The sequence below is a fragment of the Enhydra lutris genome, unplaced genomic scaffold (assembly GCF_002288905.1).
Source record: "Enhydra lutris kenyoni isolate GAN:26980312 unplaced genomic scaffold, ASM228890v2 scaffoldscaffold35, whole genome shotgun sequence".
Lineage (NCBI taxonomy): Eukaryota > Metazoa > Chordata > Mammalia > Carnivora > Mustelidae > Enhydra > Enhydra lutris.
In genome coordinates, this window is record NW_019154119.1 from 10,729,557 (window position 1) to 10,748,886 (window position 19,330).

At 46.2% G+C, this 19,330-nt stretch overlaps 1 protein-coding gene across 1 annotated transcript in view; it reads left to right on the forward strand.

Annotated features, from left to right (window-relative positions):
* Positions 1-19,330, forward strand: part of LOC111154164 (family with sequence similarity 49 member A) — a 98,611-nt gene that overhangs the window by 637 nt on the left and 78,644 nt on the right. The gene's annotated exons all lie outside the window — the stretch shown is intronic.

Sequence of the window (19,330 nt, forward strand, 5' to 3'; positions counted from 1 at the left end):
GAGACTATGGATAGTTTTTATTTATACCGCTCTAGGTGGGCAAGCTTTCATCAGATGGATGAGTGCCCCCCACCCTACCCAGGGTATACATGATACATGCTCTATATTATTGTTTTAAAATCTGAAAGATTCTGAATTTGGAAGTACATATAGGGAAGAGATTTCAAAGAAGGGTTCATGGGCTTCTTCTTCAAAAGCCCAAAAGAACACAGAGAATCCCTGGGGTTGGGGGCTTGGGAAGATAAGAGTGGGCCCTTGAGCATCCTACTTTTGGTACCAGCTGGTATGGGGACTTGGTTCATTCATTCCTCATCAGAAGCCTTAATGCATATTGTGTACATGATAGGTATTACATGCTATATGCGTACAATAAAGGAAGCTAGAGAAAAGAAAATGTTGAGAAAATCATAAGGAAGAGGAAATATATTTGTAGTTCTGTACTGCAGTTGTTAAAAAAAAAAAAATCCAAGTATAAGGGACCCGCATGGTTCCAACCTGTGCTATTCAAGGATCCACTGTAATAGGGAAAAAATATTAAATGACCATCCTTGGCACAGACCCAAAACAACAACATCAACAACAACAACAAAACCTTTTAAAGCATCGGTTCCAAAGTTTCATGGAGACAGTGATTTTTTAGAAAATTCCATAGAACTAAAAATAAGCTGGGAATTTTTGGTCTGGTGTGGCTTATGGTCCAATGTCATCATTGGCCTGCAGAGGAAGGTAGAAGGGAATTTTAAAATCTTACTCATCGTTTTAGCCACGTGAGGAGGAACCAGGTCCTGAAGAGTGAGCGGGGGGGAAGTGAAAGTGGCCAGCTGAGCGTGAGAAGGTCTTGTTTCTTATCTCGGGTCTGCTCTTGACTTGGCCATTCAGCTTGGGCTGTTGCTTCCCTTCTCCGGGCCCTGGGAACTTGGTTTCTAAGTCAATTAAGTCTTTCTCCCTCTCTGAGAGGTTGGGAGTGGAGGTGGGGGCCCCCAAGAGAGTGAAAAGAGCTCAGCGGCCAGCTTGCTGGCCATGTTCTGGTAGCTTCCATCCAGCCTCCATGCGAACCAGAGAGGGAAGCCAAGAGGCTTCCCTGCACTCTGCATCGGTTTCCTCACGCTGTTCCTTCTCACAGCACCGACCTTCTGATTCCTCAGGACTGGTTTGTGTGGGATCCACTGGGGCTCTAGGCCCTGCACCATTGCCCAGCAAGGGCTCAGTGATGCTCCCGCAAACGTTGCAGGTGACCGGGTCTCTGCTGGAGGTGGCCTTCCCCGCGGCTGCTCTCTTGCCTGGGGTAGTTGTTGAGGCCAAGACTCAGCGTTGCTGAGAAGTCAGGAAGGAGCTTGAAAGATCCCTCTTGTAGACCTTGGGACCAGGAAGCTCTGCCCAGGGAAATGGTAGAGTGTACCTTCACGAGCTAAGCATGGGTTATAGAAGCTGTAGGGGAAGGGGTTTGGGGATGAATCTCATTCTCTCTCTCTCTCTCTCCTTCTTTATTTCTTTGCCTTTTAAGTTTACACTTCAGGTATCATAATTCTGGCTTTTGCCCAGGTGAACATTTCACCTGTCCTCCCGGATCTAACTGTGGAAGAAGGCAGTAGATCTGCCTCTTCCTGAGCACCCACCCTGATCATCTCACCTCCCAGTAACTCATGTTAGGAACCAGGGGCCTGACTGTGGACAGGGGTTTTCCACAATGGAGAAGTGACCTCCAATTTTAGGATCCTGTAGCCTTTCTCTTCGCAGAGACTGTGGGAGCCACTGGGGAGCAGGAAAGAGCTTAGACACCAGGGCACGCTGAGGTGGGGGTATTTCTGGGAATGGCTGGTGCTTATAAGTTAGAGAGGCCTGGACTCGTGTGTGTGTGTGTGTGTGCACGCATGCACTTCCAATGCATGTGTTAGGGAGTCATTTCAGATTCTGGCAAGACCTGAGCCCTGCTAGGTGTACTCTGAACAAGGCCCACCTTGACCTGAGCCCTGGTTTCTCTGTAGCTCACTGGGGGACTGACCACTGAAGTGCTTCCCCAGAGCTAAGGAACCTTTTGTGTTTCAAGGACCAGTGACCCCTGAGATCGGCAATTCTGGGCTTCCCTGGCAGGAAGCCACTACATTACGTTTCTTAGGGGGAAATAGCTCATCCTTTTGCTTGGGAAACACAGAACTCTGTCAATTCTTATTCTAGACATACTTGAAAATACTCAAATCCTTTGAGCTTATTACTTTAAAAATAAAATAAATGAAAGAAAATCCAAATATAATGTTTCAAAAGTAAAGGACGAGGAAACTACTCAGTTTTGTTTAACAGCCAGTTGGGGAACATAGGAAAAGATGATGAAGGAGAAAGGCAAGAGAAGGAAAAAGAGAAACCCAGAAGGAAAACTGTGGCAGCTGCCTCTATCCCAGGAACCTTGGGTACTCAGGTCCTCTCATGCAAGCTAAGTGGAGTCGGGAGTCTGGAGGGGAGAGGGCAGAAGGAACCAAAGTAGGGAGCTAGAGATCCTGGCTCAGTTTAGCTTCCTAAGCTTCCAAGGAGCCAGAAGACCTAGCAGGATATGGAGGAATCGGGGCCTGGGGAGTCCCCGGGGAACTGAGGTCTGCCACTGACTCACTGACTTCCTGCACTCATCTTCCCTCTCTAGATCCCGGTCACTGACTAATAAGTGAGTTTCACTAGATGAAGAGCAAAGCAATTCCTGGGGTCGAAGAGGGAATCCTGGCCCCCGACTCTGGGCCCAAGGCTCTCCGGGAAAGGGAGAAGGAAAGCCTGGCTCTGGTCTGCAGTGGTGGCCTCCCTCCCCAGAGGGTCCATCCACGTGCGGGCTTTCCTCCCTCGTGCCTGGGAGCAAGCCTGTAAGCGCGCGCTTGAGTGAATGAAGTGTTATGTGCACGTTTCCTATTTTGTCCTCCTCTTCAAGCACTGTGTCAAGATGCTATCTCCTCCCTTTTTGATATCATTCACTCGCTAACCTGCTAGCGAGGTTGTGGGTTGTACAAATTTATCTGCTCAACCTCAAGTTCGGGAAATACTCTGAGTAGCTCATAGAAACAGAAATAGCGATGGTGTTTTTGATTTTTTATGGTATATGCGCATGAATTATTTTTATGACCCAGGACCAGCAGGGCCCCTCGTTTTTCAAAGCCCACTCAAATGTTCAGTTATATTAGTACCAATGAGTTACGCTCTTCCGTGCACATGGAGCACCTATTAATTCTATTTTACTAGGCTGCCTATGTGCATTTCTCACCCTATAGACAACCTTGCAAGGCAGATCTGTTGATTTCTCTTTTGAAGATAAAGGCAAGGATGTCAAGAGAATTTTACAAACTTGCTTTGAGACATAGGACTGAAAATGGGGCCCAAGGATTTTGACTCCAAGCTACCCGGCTCTCCAAATCCCACACTTACCCATACCACATAGTTCACTGCTTCCAGGCCACAATCTTATTTTTTAGGAAAATACGATCTTTTTTTTCCCCAGCCATGACTCTCCTTAAGCCTCAGAAAATACAATCTGAGTTGGAGTGTGCTGCCTTTTTCCAGAATGGAGTCCCATGGCTCTCCCTGCTGTAATGTAAACTTCATGCAGTCACTGTATTTCCATATAACAAACTTTTACTATGCACTTCCAAAGTAGCAGACACTCCTCTAGAAGCTTTTCTGTGTCATTTAGTAGGAAAAGATGTGGACTTTATTGTAGAGAGGGTGAAATTCAGACTCAGATGCAATGAGGTACACAAAGGCAAATAGCATACGCAAAGGGGATGGTTCACTTTGTGAATGAACAGTTTAGAATGTAGTTCTAGAGCGTGCTTGAGATATTGCTTTTGGCCTGGGACCAGGGCATCCCTTGGGAAACTGCAAGATCAAGTTCAGCTGGCCCACCCTGCTCACCCTCGCATTGTGCCTGGTGTCTGGCTTCCTCAGTCTCCGTCGGCTGTGGTTGGAACCTAGTTTGGTGGTTGTGGAGAGAGGCAGGGTTCCTCTTGCCTTTCCCCATCTTGCCTTAGCCTGCACCGTCCCTAGCTCACTTCGGTTAGTCTGAACTCCTATTTCAGTTTCATTGCTCATCATAGACGTGCCAACACTAAGCATTAGGGTCATATTACAGAGGAGAAAGCGGTAACATGATTTACCAAGATCACATGTGGGCTCGGCATTCTTTTTCCCAATGATTTTTAAAATTTTTTATTTAAATTCAATTAGCTGACATACAGTACGTCATTAGTCTCAGATGTTTGATAATTTATCAATCACAGATGACACCCAGCGCCCATCACATCACAGGCCTTCCTTAAGGCCCATCACCCAGCTACCCCATCGCCCCGCCCACCCCCTCTCCAGCAACCTTCAGTTTGTTTCCCAGAGTCAAGAGTCTCTCATGGTTTGTCTCCCTCTGAGATTTCTTCCCATTCAGTTTTCTCTCCCTCACCCTGTGATCCTCTGCGCTGTTTCTTACACCTTGAGCGGCCTCGATCTCATCTGGGATGCATTTTATTTACCCAAAAGATCCTTTGAGGGCGCCTGGATGGCTCTGTCGGTTAAGCATCTGTCTTCAGCTCAGGTCGTGATCCCAGGGTTCTGGGATTGAATCCCATATAGGACTCCCTGCTCAGCAGGGAGCCTGCTCCTCCCTCTCCCTTTGCCCCTCCCCTGCTTGTGCTCTCTCGCACTCACTCTCTCTCTCTCAAATAAATAAATAAAATCTTAACAAACAAACAAAAAAGGATCCATTGAGTTTTGGTTCTGGTGTTACCCTCTCCTGGATATATCCCCCAACTCCTGCCAAATCCATCCATCCATCTATCCGCCCATCCATCCATCCATCCACTTACCCAACAAATATTTATCAGGCATTCACAGTGAGCTGGGCATTTCTCCTCGGTGTCAACTTCTGGAGATTCAGCAGTGAATCAGGCAAAAAGCTCCTTGCCCCCATGAAACTCTATTCCACTGGGGAAAGATGCGCCATAAACAAGCAAACAAGTAAAATGTGTGTTATGTTAGATGTCCTGTGTTCCATGCAGAAGACTGAAGCAGAGAAGGTGGGCAGAGTGAGGGTGAGTGGGGGGAGGGTTGCTACTAGACGTTGGGTGGTCACAGACGTCCCCGCAAAAGGTGAGGATGAAGGAAGTTCTGCGGGAAGTGAGAGAATGAGCTGTGTACCTGTCTAGGGAAGGCATGGTCCAGAAAGAGGGTAGGCAGGGTAGGTGTACCCAGCCCGTTGAAGGACCAACCGGGAGACCAGGACTTGTCGCTAAGTAGACAGGTGGGCAGGGGTAAACAGAGATGTTGGGATGACAGTCTAGGGCTGGCCTGTGATTTTCTTTCCTTTTTTTCCCCTAAGATTCTATTTATTTACTTGACAGAGAGAGACACAGTGAGAGAGGGAACACAAGCAGGGGGGAGTGGGGGAGGGAGAAGCAGGCTTCCCGCAGTGCAGGGAGCCCTGTGCGGGGCTTGATCCCAGGACCCTGGATCATGACCTGAGCAGAAGGCAGACGCTTAACAACTGAGCTACGCAGGCGCCGTGGCCTGTGATTTCAGTCACCCCCGCTGTTCCCTCCTACTGAAAGCCTTCACTGTATTTTTAGGGTCCCCTTTTCCACTGCTCTGCGCCCATACTGGTCTGTGCAGCCTGGAGGGAAGGCCTCTTACATCCTTGGTTTTCACATCCCCAGTCCCCGGCTCAGGCCTGGGGAGAGGAAGAGTGCAGCGTCTATAAGTCTACTCCTTCTCTTCGGCTTCTTTTTGGAAGGCCAAGTGTTCTCATTAAAGACTATTTGTGATTCTTTTGATAAAAAATGGTTATTTTGAAGGAATGCCACTTCTAAACTCCAATTAGCCACTTCCTTCTTGGACAGCCATCAAAGGGATGGACTCCCTGGAGAGAACAAGGTGCCAGGAAAAAGCTGGAAGCGAAAGTTGCAGAGAGGAGGGTGTTCCCTGGAGTCCAGAGGAAGAGGGCCTCACCCGAAATCCCCAGGGACGGAGCAGGACGGCCCGGTTCCCTGCTGGGGACTGGTGTTTACAGAAAGTCACCACAGGCTGGAATGAGGAGGCTCTCGAGAAACCCTCAAAGCCTGTCAGGAGACCAGCCAGGACTTTCCACTCACTGCTTCTCAGAGGATAGCTGGGGAGGGGGGACCCCTAGGGACCTGGAAAGCCTTGTCTCTGGAGACCTTTCTGGAAAGAAAAGAGCACTTTCCCTGCTTGGGACTTTCCCCTCACAGAGTGGAACTCTGGTCTCTGAGAAGCTTGGGCTGCTTCTGAGGTGGGGCAGGAACATGCGAAATGCAGATGGGCTAAGACAAGAGGGCCGGGCAGAAGCATGTGGCCTTCGGTGACTTGTCACATGGGAGACTGCCCGTGGCTATCAGCTCCCACCTTCTTTTCTGCTTCCAGTCAGAATCGTGCACCCTCAGGATAAAGGGGACATAGTGCAATGGCCCAACTCAGAGACCTTGATGCAAGTAGCTCAGTAGGGTCGAAGCCAGGGGGTCTGGGGGACTGGGGACTGAAGCCAGGTGTCCTGAAGTCTGTGGGAAGCTGTTAAGGCATCTCAACAAGGCAGTGGTGACACGGGACTTTCAACCAGAGGGACTTGTGTGTCAAAGCGTGTATGACATTCTTACAAAACTGTGGAGTGTTCACGGTGAGAGTTGGGGAGGAGAGTAATTCCTTCATAGCTGGCGTGTCAGGTGGTAGGTTTGTTTAAAAGGAATAAAGTAGGAAAATGAAAAGTTTGTCTTATTATTACTCAACAGGTTTTTGTTTGTTTGTTTGGTTGGTTTTTTTTAGAATGAACCATGTGCAGGCACCTCGCTAGGGGATTATCTGTCTAGACCCCCATGCCCTCACGGAGTCTCTGTTCTGCAGGGGTTTCTAGAAGCACTGTTCTCCAGGGCACTTGAGATAAGATTACTTGAATTGCTCTTGCTTCAAATGCATGTTGCAAATCTTTAAAAGTGGGGGATACACATTCACGGTACCTGACACGTGAAGAACAGAGAGCGAGTTGTCTACGCGCCAATGACCTTTTTAAAACAAGTCACGGCCTTGCCTGGCCCTCCTCTCCTCCCATCGGTGGACTTGGCCTTCTCTCCTTGCAGCCCTCCCTCTCGGGGATCTGATGAACATAACAAACTTTGAAAACAAGTCAAAAGCTCTCTACAGTTCCCCAGGTGTTATTCACCTGCCTGAGAGGGACCTCCGTTAACAATGTAGCACCTGTGAGAGGTTTGGACGAAACCTAACGTTTGTTTGCAGCCCAGTCGTCAGAAACCTTGCTTCTCTGCTGTCTCGGACCGCCTGTATGGGCTTTCCTCCAGCTTTCATAATGGCTTTTCCTGACTTCGTGTTAGTGCCGGTTTCTGCAGTTCGGTGCAAAATTTTAAAAACATTCACGTGTATATGTGTACCTGAGCGCTAGGGGGCTGATTGTATTTTTGGTGGCTATTACACTAAAGAAAGAAGAAGGCCAGGATGGTCGCTCAGGATCTGAAAAGCCTGGGCTGCCTTATGAAAATAGCATCTGTGGGTAGAGAGCGGGGAGGGGGGTGTCAGAAGTCAGCCTCGCTTGGGTCAGGGTAGGAAACCCATAGTGTGAATGAAAAGCAGCATCGCAGGGTGCCAACTCTCTCAGACCCCCAGATATAGCTTTTGAAAACTGAGCTTTCTGGTGAAAAGATCCGCTGTTGCCGAATGCCTTCCATATATGTCAGTGAGCTGGGACAGAGAGTGTGAAGCCTGCCTGAAATCTGTCTAAATCAGTAATGAAGGTCACTCACCCACTCCTGGAGGAAGGAGCTTCTTTTTTTTTTTTTTTTAAAAGTGAAAATACGAGAGAAAGAAGAGAATAAAAAAGAGATCGAGAACAATCGGTTTGGATGTAAAACAATAGGAATAAGAAAATTGGAATTAGTCACTCCAAACAGATCTGGTGAGCCTCTGTCCTGAATCACAACCTCCCTGACAAGGTTTTAAGGTCAGGGCTTCTTTATGGTCTTATTTCCTGGTAATGTGACACACTGTTTCCAGCGCTGGCTTCAGGCATGTCCTGGGTATCCTGGGGATACATGACACGGAGCTGTTTCGGAGCTGCTGCGGGGCGACTCTGCAAACTCGGGAAACCTTGCTGTGGCCAGAGAACAGCAGCCATTGTCCCTGAGATGTTTCAGTGAGACCACGTGGAGCCCCTCTAGCCGTGGGGCAGGAGAGCTGAGGCCAGTCCCCTGACCCCCTGCCCGCTCAGTGCAACGCAGATGGAGGTTCAACCCTCTGGTTCTGTGTTTGTCTTACTGTAGGTCTCTTGTTCTTTGACTGTGTCATCCCTGATCTCAGGAAATGGCCCAGAGACCAGGGAAACCTGTGTGGTTTGCTACCGTTTTGATCAGTCTGCAGTTTGCAAGGAAATTTTTACACTGAAGATGTGTCATTCCTGTTTTTAATCACACTGGGCTATGATCGTGATTTTGTTTCTAGTATCTTCATCTCTTTGCTGTTTGATTCTGGGCCATCACTTTTTTGTTTGTTTGTTTATTTGTTTGTTTTCTTTTCTTTTAATTTAATTTAATTTTTTTTCACTGTTCCAAAATTCATTGTTTATGCCCCACACCCAGTGTTCCACAGAATATGTGCCCTCCATAATATCCACCACCAGGCTCACCCAACCTCCCACCGCTCTCCCCTCCAAAACCCTCAGTTTGTTTCTCAGAGTACACAGTCTCTCATGCTTTGTCTCCCTCTCTGATTTCCCCCAACTCACTCCTCCTCTCCATCTCCCAATGTCCTCCGTATTATTCCTTATGCTCCACGAGTAAGTGAAACCATATAATAACTGACTCTCTCTCTGCTCGACTTATTTCACTCAGCATAATCTCTTTCAGTCCTGTCCATGTTGCTACAAAAGTTGGGTATTCATCCTTTCTGATGGAGGCATCATACTCCATTGTATATATGGACCATATCTTCCTTATCCATTCGTCTGTTGAAGGGCATCTTGGTTCTTTCCACAGTTTGGCGACTGTGGCCATGGCTACTATGAACATTGGGGTACAGATGGCCCTTCTTTTCACTACATCTGTATTTTTGGGGTAAAAACCAAGTCGTGCAATTGCAGGGTCATAGGGTAGCTTTATTTTTAATTTCTTAAGGAATCTCCACACTGTTTTCCAAAGTGGCTGCACCAACTTGCATTCCCACCAACAGGGTAAGAGGGTTCCCCTTTCTCCACATCCTCTCCAACACACGTTGTTTACTGTCTTGTTAATTTTGGCCATTCTAACTGGTGTAGGGTGGTATCTCAATGTGGTTTTGATTTGAATCTCCCTGATGGCTCATGATGATGAACACTTTTTTTTTTTAAAGATTTTATTTATTTATTTGACAGACAGAGATCACAAGTAGGCAGAGAGGCAGGCAGAGAGAGAGGGGGAAGCAGGCTCCCTGCTGAGCAGAGAGCCCGATATGGGGTTCGATCCCAAGACCCTGAGATCATGACCTGAGCTGAATGAAGGCAGAGGCTTTAACCCACTGAGCCACCCAGGCGCCCCTATGATGAACACTTTTTCATGAGTCTGTTAGCCATTTGTATGTCTTCTTTGGAGAAGTGTCTGTTCATGTCTTCTGTCCATTTTTGACATGATTAGCTGTTTTGTGTGTTGAGTTTGAAGAGTTCTTTATAGATCTTGGATATCAGCCCTTTCTCTGTAGTGTCATTTGCGAATATCTTCTCCCATTCCGTGGGTTGCCTCTTTGTTTATTTGACTGTTTCCTTTGCTGTGCAGAAGCTTTTGATCTTGATGAAGTCCCAAAAGTTCATTTGTACTTTTGTTTCCTTTAACTTTGGAGACATATCTTGAAAGAAGTTGCTGTGGCCGATGTCGAAGAGGTTACTGCCTATGTTCTCCTGAAGGATTTTGATAGATCCCTGCCTCATGTTGAGGTCTTTCATGCATTTCAAGTTTATCTTTGTGTGTAAAAGAATGGTCGAGTTTCATTCTTCTACATGTAGCTGTCCAATTTTCCCAGCACCATTTATTGAAGAGACTGTCTTTATTCCACTGTTTATTTTTTTTCCTGCTTTGTCGAAGATTATTTGGCCATAGAGTTGAAGGTCCATATCTGGGCTCTCTACTCTGTTGCACAGGTCTATGTGTCTGTTTTTGTGCCAGTACCATGCTGTCTTGGTGATCACAGCTGTGTAGTAAAGGTTGAAATCAGGCAACGTGATGCCCCCAGTTTTGTTTTTTTCTTTCAACATTTCCTTAGCAATTCAGGGTCTCTTCTGGTTCCATACAAATTTTAGGATTGTTTGTTCCAGCTCTTTGCAAAATGTCCGTGGAATTTTGATTGGGATTCCATTGAAAGTATAGATTGCTCTAGGCAGTATAGACATTTTAACAATGTTTATTCTTCCGATCTACGAGCATGGAATTGTCTTCCATCTTTTTGTGTCTTCTTCAGTTTCTTTCCTGAGTGTTCAGTGGTTCCTCGAGTACAGATCCTTTACCTCTTTGGTTAGGTTTATTCCCAGGTATCTTATGGTTCTTGGTGATATAGTAAATGGAATCAAATGGAATCAAATCTCTAACTTCCATTTCTATATTTTCATTATTAGTGTATAAGAAAGCAACTGATTTCTGTACATTGATTTTGTATCCTGCCACATTCCTGAATTGCTGTATGAGTTCTAGAAGTTTGGGGGTGGAGTATTTTGGGTTTTCCATATAAAGTATCATGTCATCTGCGAAGAGAGAGAGTTTGACTTCTTTGCCAATTTGGAAACCTTTTATTTCTTTTTGTTGTCTGATTGCTGTTGCTAGGACTTCAAGTACTATGTTGAACAACAGTGGTGAGAGTGGGCATCCTTGTTGTGTTCCTGATCTCAAAGGGAAGGCTGTCAGCTTTTCCCAATTGAGGATGATATTCACTGTGGGTTTTTCATAGATAGATTTTATGAAGTTGAGGAATGTTCCCTCTATCCCTATACTTTGAATCATTTTAATCAGGAATGGATGCTATATCTTGTCAAATGCTTTTTCTGCTTCAATTGAGAGGACCATGTGTTTCTTCTCTCTTCTCTTATTGATTTGTTCTATCACATTGATTGATTTGTGAATATTGAACCATAACTGTAACCCATGGATGAATCCCACCTGATAATGGTGGATAATCTTTTTAATGTACTGTTGGATCCTATTATCTAGGATCTTGTTGAGAATCTTGGCAACCATATTCATGAGGGATATTGGTCTGAAATTCTCCTTGTTGGTGGGGTCTTTGTCTGGTTTGGGAATCAAGGTAATGCTGGCTTCATAAAAAGAGTTTGGAAGTTTTCCTTCCATTTCTATTTTTTCAAACACCTTGAGGAGAATAGGTGTTATTTCTTCTTTGAATGTTTGGTAGACTTCTCCAAGGAATCCATCACGTCCTGGGCTCTTGTTTCTTGGGAGGTTTTTGATCACTGCTTCAATCACCTTACTAGTTATTGGTCTACTCAGGTTGTCAATTTCTTCCTGATTCAGTTTTTGGAAGTTTATAAGTTTCCAGGAATGCATCCATTTCATCTAGGTTACTTAACTTATTGGCATATAACTGTTGATAATAATTTCTGATTATTGTTTCTATTTCCTTGGTGTTAGTCATGATCTCTCCCTTTTCATTCATAATTTTATTAATTTGGGTCCTTTCTTTTTTCTTTTGGATTAGTTTGGCCAATGGTTTATTGATCTTATTGATTCTTTCAAAAAACCAGCTTCTAGTTTCGTTGATGTGTTCTACTATATCTCCAGTTTCTATCTAACTGCTCTAATCTTGCTTATTTCCCTTCTTGTGTGGGGTTGGCTTAATTTGTTGTTGATTCTCCAGTTCTTTAAGGTATAAAGAAAGCTGGTGAATTCTGGATTTTTCAGTTTTGTTTGAGGGAGGCTTGGATGGCTATTACTTCCCCCTTAGGAGACCACCTTTGCCATATCCCATAAGTTTTGGACTGAAATGTCCTCATTCTCATTGGTTTCCATGAATTGTTTAAGTTCTTCCTTGATTTCCTGGTTGATCCAAAAGTTCTTAAGCAGGGTGGTCTTTAGCTTCCAAGTGTTTTTAACCACTCTTGGGTCTTGAGGACTTCATCCATAAAATGGACATAAATTCATTTTTTTGCTGTCCTCAACCTACTACCTGTGAATATGAAATGATTTTATATGTGATAATGTGATGTATTCATCAGCTTTGCTGTGGTAAGAAATAGCCCCACATTTCAGTGGTCATAGCAACAAGCATCTCTCTTATGTCCCATGTTGGGGGCTGTAGATTGCCTTCTATGATATCACTCTACATTTCCTATTCTGGGATCTGGGCTGAAGGGACAGGTGACTTCTGGGAGTGTGCTGTGCTCATGACAGAAGGAAGAGAGTGAGCAAAGTGGCAGAAACTTGAAATGCTTCCTGAAGCTTCTGCTTTATTATACTTACATTCCACTTGCTTAACAGGACAAATGGCCAGGTCCTCTATCAATGGAGTTCCCCCTCCCATGGGCAGGGAGATTGGACATGCAAGCCACATGGCAGCCAGATGGGCAATATAATCTTTTTATGGTTGAGAAGACAATGTAGCCTAACCCATACTTCATAAACCGGTGGGACAAGATGGGCTTGTTAGGTTCTTAGTAAAATAATAATGACCTGCTAGTTTATGTTGACATTTTAGTTAACTGAAATATGCTGACTTAGCCAACATTTGATTGCACTAGAAGATCAGTGCATCTTCTAGTGCCATTTACCCCGAATATGCTGGGGGTAAAACTTAGCACCAAGCCTGGAAAACAGTAGATAACAGAATATACTAGGTGTTCTGAATAACTGTATGTATCACAGCTGCTCTAATTCTCTGGGAACTCAAAAGCCAAATATAATTAAGGTTTCCACAGTCTATTTAAGAGGAGAAAACTTGGCAAAGCATGGATTTCAACCGCATACTAGATAAATAGGGTTATCAGTGTATTTCTTAAATTCTGAAGCCTTTTTCTTCTTTAGAACTCATGTCATTACATCAGAGAACTCTGGTACAAACATAACTCAAGGTCCCCAGCCCTGTCAATGATCTCTGTCCTCATCAGGGGCAACAATGACAGTGTGATTGACCATTGTTGCATCTTTCTCTGGGGCTTTCCAGAGCTCATATTATTCTCCCTAACTTTTGTTGTTGTTCCTAACCTGCCTCCCTGGTAGTTTCTTACCTTTAGAGAAAAGAAAACCAAGCTGCCAGGATGCGAGGGCAGGGCCAAAGGCGGGCAGTGGGCATGGGCCCCCGCTCCGCTCCCCAGCTGTATGGTCTTGGGCTAGTTACTCAAACTCTCTGTGTCTCATTGTTCCTACCTGCAAAGTAGGGATCATAATAGCATCTTCCTCCTAGGCTGTCATAAGGAGATGACGGGGTGATACATGGGAAGGGTTTGGAGCCCTGTTTAGCATCAGTAGTGCTCAGGATACCCACAATCCATCCCGTCCAGCCTCGGCACTGAAGGGAGAGCCAGAGCAGAAGTAAGGTCTTGGATTGCGGCTGGGAGATGGGACCCTATGGACTGAGGGACTGAGATGAGTGGTAAGGAAAGGAGGGCCCTGTAGCCAACGTGGCCATGCTCCTGTCTGGAACAGTCTCATAACAAGGTGCGGAGACTGGAAAACTCCTCAGAAGCAGGGCCTTGGTCCCCACTGTCCCTTGAGCCTCTCAGGCAGGGGGCCTATGAGACTTCCTGTTTGGGCAGGACTTCTAGTCAGTCAGGCTGTGGGCCTCATATTTCTGTGATGGTGACTCAGGCAAGAGCTTTCCAAAGCAACGCTCAGCTGAGACACAAGGGACTTCACAGGGATGTTGTTCATCTTTGTCTCGGGCCTCACGTGATGGCCTGGGTCAAGCAGTCGCCACCTGTCTCTCAAAGGTGTGGGGCCTCTGCATGTGACGTGTGTGCGACTCTGGAAGCATGCTCAGAGCTGGTTTGAGGTGAGAGCGTTCCAGAAGAAGGGCAAGCCTGCGCCCCTCCACCCAGATGCCCCATACAGCGGGGGGCACCTCCCATGCATATAAGATCCTCTAGGGTGTCCTTGCAAGCCCTCATCAGCTCTTTCCTTCGAAGACCTTGAGTAGACAAGGATCTGAGAGGCAAGTGTGTACCATATTGTGAACTTGGAAACCACGACGTGTCATTCTGCTCGTTCGTCTGTCATTGAGAGTCACCTTCTAATGGCATTGAATTTAAATAACTCCATCTGGAGCACCCAGAAATTACAAAATCCATTTCAACCTCTAACTCTCTTGTCACCAGGATTAACAGGTATTATTAGCAAAAGGAAACAGCTCATTTGGAATGCTGTGTTTTTGTAATAATGGAAAATGTAGGCCTTATTTACATTTTAGTCATTTTCCCCTTCCACTGGCATTAGGTGGGCAGGACGTTCTGCTCTGAAATGTGTCATTTGGGGGTCCATGGACACTGCTTTCCAGGTTGATTCCCATCTCCGTTGTCTCCCTGACTGGGCACAAGCTCTAGAAATGGCACCTTATTATTTAAGCCTGTTTTATCGAAGAGGGAACTACAGCTCAGGGGTTCATGTGAGCACTTGGCTCAGGTTTTGAAAGCTGATCAGTGGAGGGGCCACAACTTGAACCCGAAAGCGGATGCAGCCCGGAGTATGTGTTCTTGGCCCCGCACAGGGTTGGAATAGAGGTCAGTTGCATGAGGTTCACATCGAACTTTTTGAGGGTTCTTTGGCCCTCGCTGCTTGGGCCAAAGTGAGTTAGGATTTGTGTTCATGAAAACCTTTCTACTTTGGCTTGAAGTGTGTATGTGAGGGTGGTTTTAGTGGTTGGGAGAAATAGCCGCCTGTACAGGGGTCCACTCTACGACCATGCAGGGGTATGGGAGAGCAGAGAGGTCAGCATCATCAGCCTGGGCTCCCTGGGGTGTGAGTTCTTCCCATCCACATCCTGTCATCAGCTTCTAACTTATGACTGACTGTTTTCTGTTCCACTCACGCGCACTGGCAACAGGACTGCAATGAACCTGCCAGTTCTTTCATTAATGTATTCCCTACGTTTGTTGACAAATATTTATCGATCCCTTGGGACTAAACAAAATGGAGCCCCAAGTTTTATCTTTCGTGCGTATGCACACGCACACTCATGCACTATGCTAGGCTATGGAGAGCACTATGGGAAGAAATGGAACTGGGTATTGCCTGGAAAGAGTGAAAGAGGTTCGTGTCTCTATGGGTGGTTCAGGGGAGGCGGTCTGATGAGCAGACTCCTGAAAGAAGTGGGAGATGAGTCTTGGCCCTGTCTGCAGAGAGAGGGGGACTGTACAAGGCAGAAGGAATAGAAAGTGAGAGTGCGGTTTGCTGGTTCAAAGACAGGAGAAAAGTGTCAGCAGGGTGTGTAGGGGGATAGATGAAGCCAGAGTGGTGAGGGGAGAGCTGGAAGTCGGGCAGGACCTGAAGGGCTGAGCGGAACTGGTCTCTAACAGGGCGACTGGAAACTGACATGGACCGAGCAGCCATTGCCCACTAATGCTCTAAACTGGGTGTCATCTGATTTACAAAAGATTACTTTAGTAATTCTGCCGAAGTATCTGGAACAGGTGAGGAAGCTGAGGGGCTTATCTATAATCAGTTAGCTCACAAATGACAAAACCAACATTTGGACAAGGTCTTTTGAATTTCGGAACATATCCCAGACCTACCTCAAATTTAGACATTTGTTCATTAACATTGACTTTTGAACAACATGGGGGTTAGAAGCTTCCACCTGTGAGTAGTCACAAATCCCTGTATGACTTTTGACTCCCCCAAAACTTAACTAGGAATAGCTTACTGTTGGCCGGGGGCCTTCCCAATGACATAAACAGTCGACACTATTTTTGTACCTGATGCTTTATATACTACATTCTTGCAATAAGCTAGAGAAAAGAAAATGTTATTGAGGAAATCATAAGGAAGATGAAACACACGTACAATACTGTCCTGTAAAAAGAAATCCACGTATAAGTAGATTTGCGCAGTTCAAACCCGTGTTATTCAAAGGTCAACCACATTTAGGATTTGAATATAGTTGTTCATTTCTCTGCTTCGTATCAACTATGATGATGTAGGAAAGCTCAATGTCTCCTCCCTGAATCACATTAACACAGAACATGGCCGTAACACATCTTTTCAGAAGGGAGATCATGTCAGATGTGGTTTCATAGCTTGAGCAAATTAACACATCCCCTGCTACCTGGTAAGGGTTAGTGTGTTTCCAGAGAAACAGAACCAATAGGAGATACACACGTGTATCCAAGAAGTCCAGAATCCATAGTCGGCAAGCCGGAGACTTAGCAAAGCTACTCGTGTTGTTCTATCCAAATCCAAAGGCCCGAGAACCAGGAGAGCCAATGGCTCTTCCAGAAGGAAGGCAGGAGATCTGTGTGCTAGCTCAAAGACAGAAAGAGAGCACAAGTTCTCCCATACTCTACCCTCTGTCCTCTTAATGCCTTTAAGGGATTGGATAAGGCCCGTCCACGTTTGGCAGGATATCTGTTGGACTCAACCTACTGATTCAAATACATCGTATGTTAATTAATTGAATTTAAATAAAATGAAATATTTTTTTAAATGTGAATTTCAGGCAGAGACATCCTCAGAGACATGCTCAGAATAATGTTTAACCAGTATTTGGGCACGTCATGTCCCAGCAAGTTGACCTGGTATATTCACCATCACAGGGACCATTTTTATAAATACAAATATACTTAAAGAAAATTGAAAGTTGCAATGAGGCAGGCCTGAGCTCCTTCCCGGGACCATGCCCCAACCGTCTCCCCTTGTGTGGACCGGCTTCTCTAGATTCTAAGACTGCTCTTATCCAATTCAAGGCCCTTCGTTTTCAGAGCAACGTTCCAATTCCACTTGAAGCGTTGACGGAACAGTCAGAATTCTCTGAGGTCACCTGGACTAAGGATTTTCTAACATGGTCTATCTCATCGTCACATGGAAAATGGTGCTATGTGTGCAGCCCACAGAGGACATGCTGAAGCTGCCTGTGGCCAAGGCGAGTAGCCAGGATGGGGATAGGAGGCTCTGGCCACCTTGAACCCACCAACTAACTCCCCCCAGGCCTGGGCATACAGCAGCAGATCTTTGCTGCATGGTTGAAAGAAAGTCTATTTAGTCTAAGCCATCTATTTTACAGATGGGAAGATTGAGGCCCAGAGAGGGAAGAACAGGAGCAGAGCACCCTGTTGATTGCCCTGCATGGCTCCAAATTTCTGAATTATTTATTAATCATTTGCCACAAATTGCCAGAGACAGATACTGTGTGTGTGTGTGTGTGTGTGTGTGTGTGTGTGTGTGTTTGCATTATACTCACATGACCTCTTCCCCCTTAGGTTATCAGTGGTCTAGGGACAGAGTCTTTGTCATGTTCTCTTTCTTTTCTTATTTCCTCCAAATCATCAAGCATAATGGCTTGGACTTTTCTATGTGTTAAAGTATAAATGAACAACCATCCATCCGTAACTTTGAAACTAAACTGTGGTGTCCTTCTGCATCAGGCGTCCCTTCTGCCAGAAAGCATCCCCTGATGTCCCCAGCCATAAATAATCTCTGCTTTGACCCTCCAGAGCATTCTTTTCGTGACATCTGAGTGCTTTTACGACTTTCTCCCTTATATTGGAGTCACAGGTGAATGCATTCCATTGTCCTTTCCAATGATACAGCCACTCTGAAGGGAGAGCTCCACGGGGTTCATGAAACAGAGTGGCATTGACTTAACAGACATTCGATTCGGATTCAGCATATTTCGAGAAGGGCCGATTGGGCCTCACACCCTGCCCGCAGTCTGCCGTCACAGGGGCTCATGTTGACCTCAGCAGCCCTCCAAGGTGGCTGGGCAGGTAAGCTTCATCTTACAGGCCAAGGAAACTGAGATTTGAAGAGCGAAGGACCTATCCAAGACAGTTTTAGGGTTTTAGTTGAGACCAAAACTTCTGGTCCCAAGTCCCCTGCCTTTTGCACCAGCCCAGGGTGCGTCCTTGTTGGTGGAATCAATATACAAGCTAAGAAGAAGGGAACGATTAACTCAGAGGCAAATACATGCCGTAAGCCACGTGTGATTTTTGTTACTGGTCACAGAAGTACCCTCGTGCTGGGGAAGCATGAAAAGAATGTTTGCACTTGTGGATGCGTTCTGCTTATCTCCCTCTGTCCCCTGGAACTTGTCTGCAGGTTCTACTGAAATGTGACTTTCAGTGGCAAGAATGTCTTGCGCCCCCCACCCCGTTTCTACCACAATGAAAATGGGAATTCATACCTTTTCATTTGGATGTTCATCATTGTCCTTGATAAGTCTTGCCTTTTTAGGAAGTAAATCCAATCAGCTTCTGGTCCCTGGGAGGCCTGGTGGCTACCACTCCCTGTGTGTGTGCGCGTGCGCCTGTGTGCGTGTGCGCGCGTGTGTGTGTGCGTGTGTGCGCACGCATGTGCCTGCTGGTGGCATGGCAGTGAACATCCTGCTTCAGTTTTCTGCTCCCTTTCTCACCTCCCATAGCAATAATCCACCCCTTCTATGGTAGAGACCCTCCAAAAGTAGAAGAAAGCATGCACAGCGAGGCTGGAGTCGTCTTTTATTATTTAGCCCAGTTAATTCCTGATTCTAATCAGAGCCCAAAGCCCCTAATCATGCTTCTGAGTTTGGTAATGGCAGATCTCTTCACAAACATCTGTGAAGGAAGCATGCGTAGAGGAGTCTTTGGATAGAGACCAGTAGTTAAGCCCCAGGACCCGCACAACAGATGCCTCTTGAAGAGCGCGATCCACTCCAGCTCCCTGGGGGAACGCGGCAGGGAGGGCCCAGAGAAGAAATGGTCCTCCGAGGCTGAAATCAATGCGATCAGCCTCCGAAGGGCCATGCAAATCCTCACCATACCCTATGAGGTTGTCCTTTTTCTGGATGCAAGCACTGAGGCCGGTGATTCAACCTGTCCACTAAAGAGGATGGTCCTAGAGCAGAGCCTTTCTGGTTCCCGTCATAACCTCCCTGTGGGGCAGGTAGACATGACAGCTAAGTGGAGTGTCCCACCGCCCCCCACCCCCCTGAGGCCTGTGCTCTGCTTTGGGTCAGATCCCAGCAACAGAGCAGAGAGGGCTGAGACGCTGACCTCCAGTCAACAAGTGGGATGTATGTGGGCATCCTTTATCACTTCGGTCCTGCAGGTAGATGAACTTGATTTTAGGCATCGACAGTGCTGGACACTGGCCATGGGGCTGGGCCCTGGAGGCAAGCGAGGTCTAATGCATTTTCTGCCTCA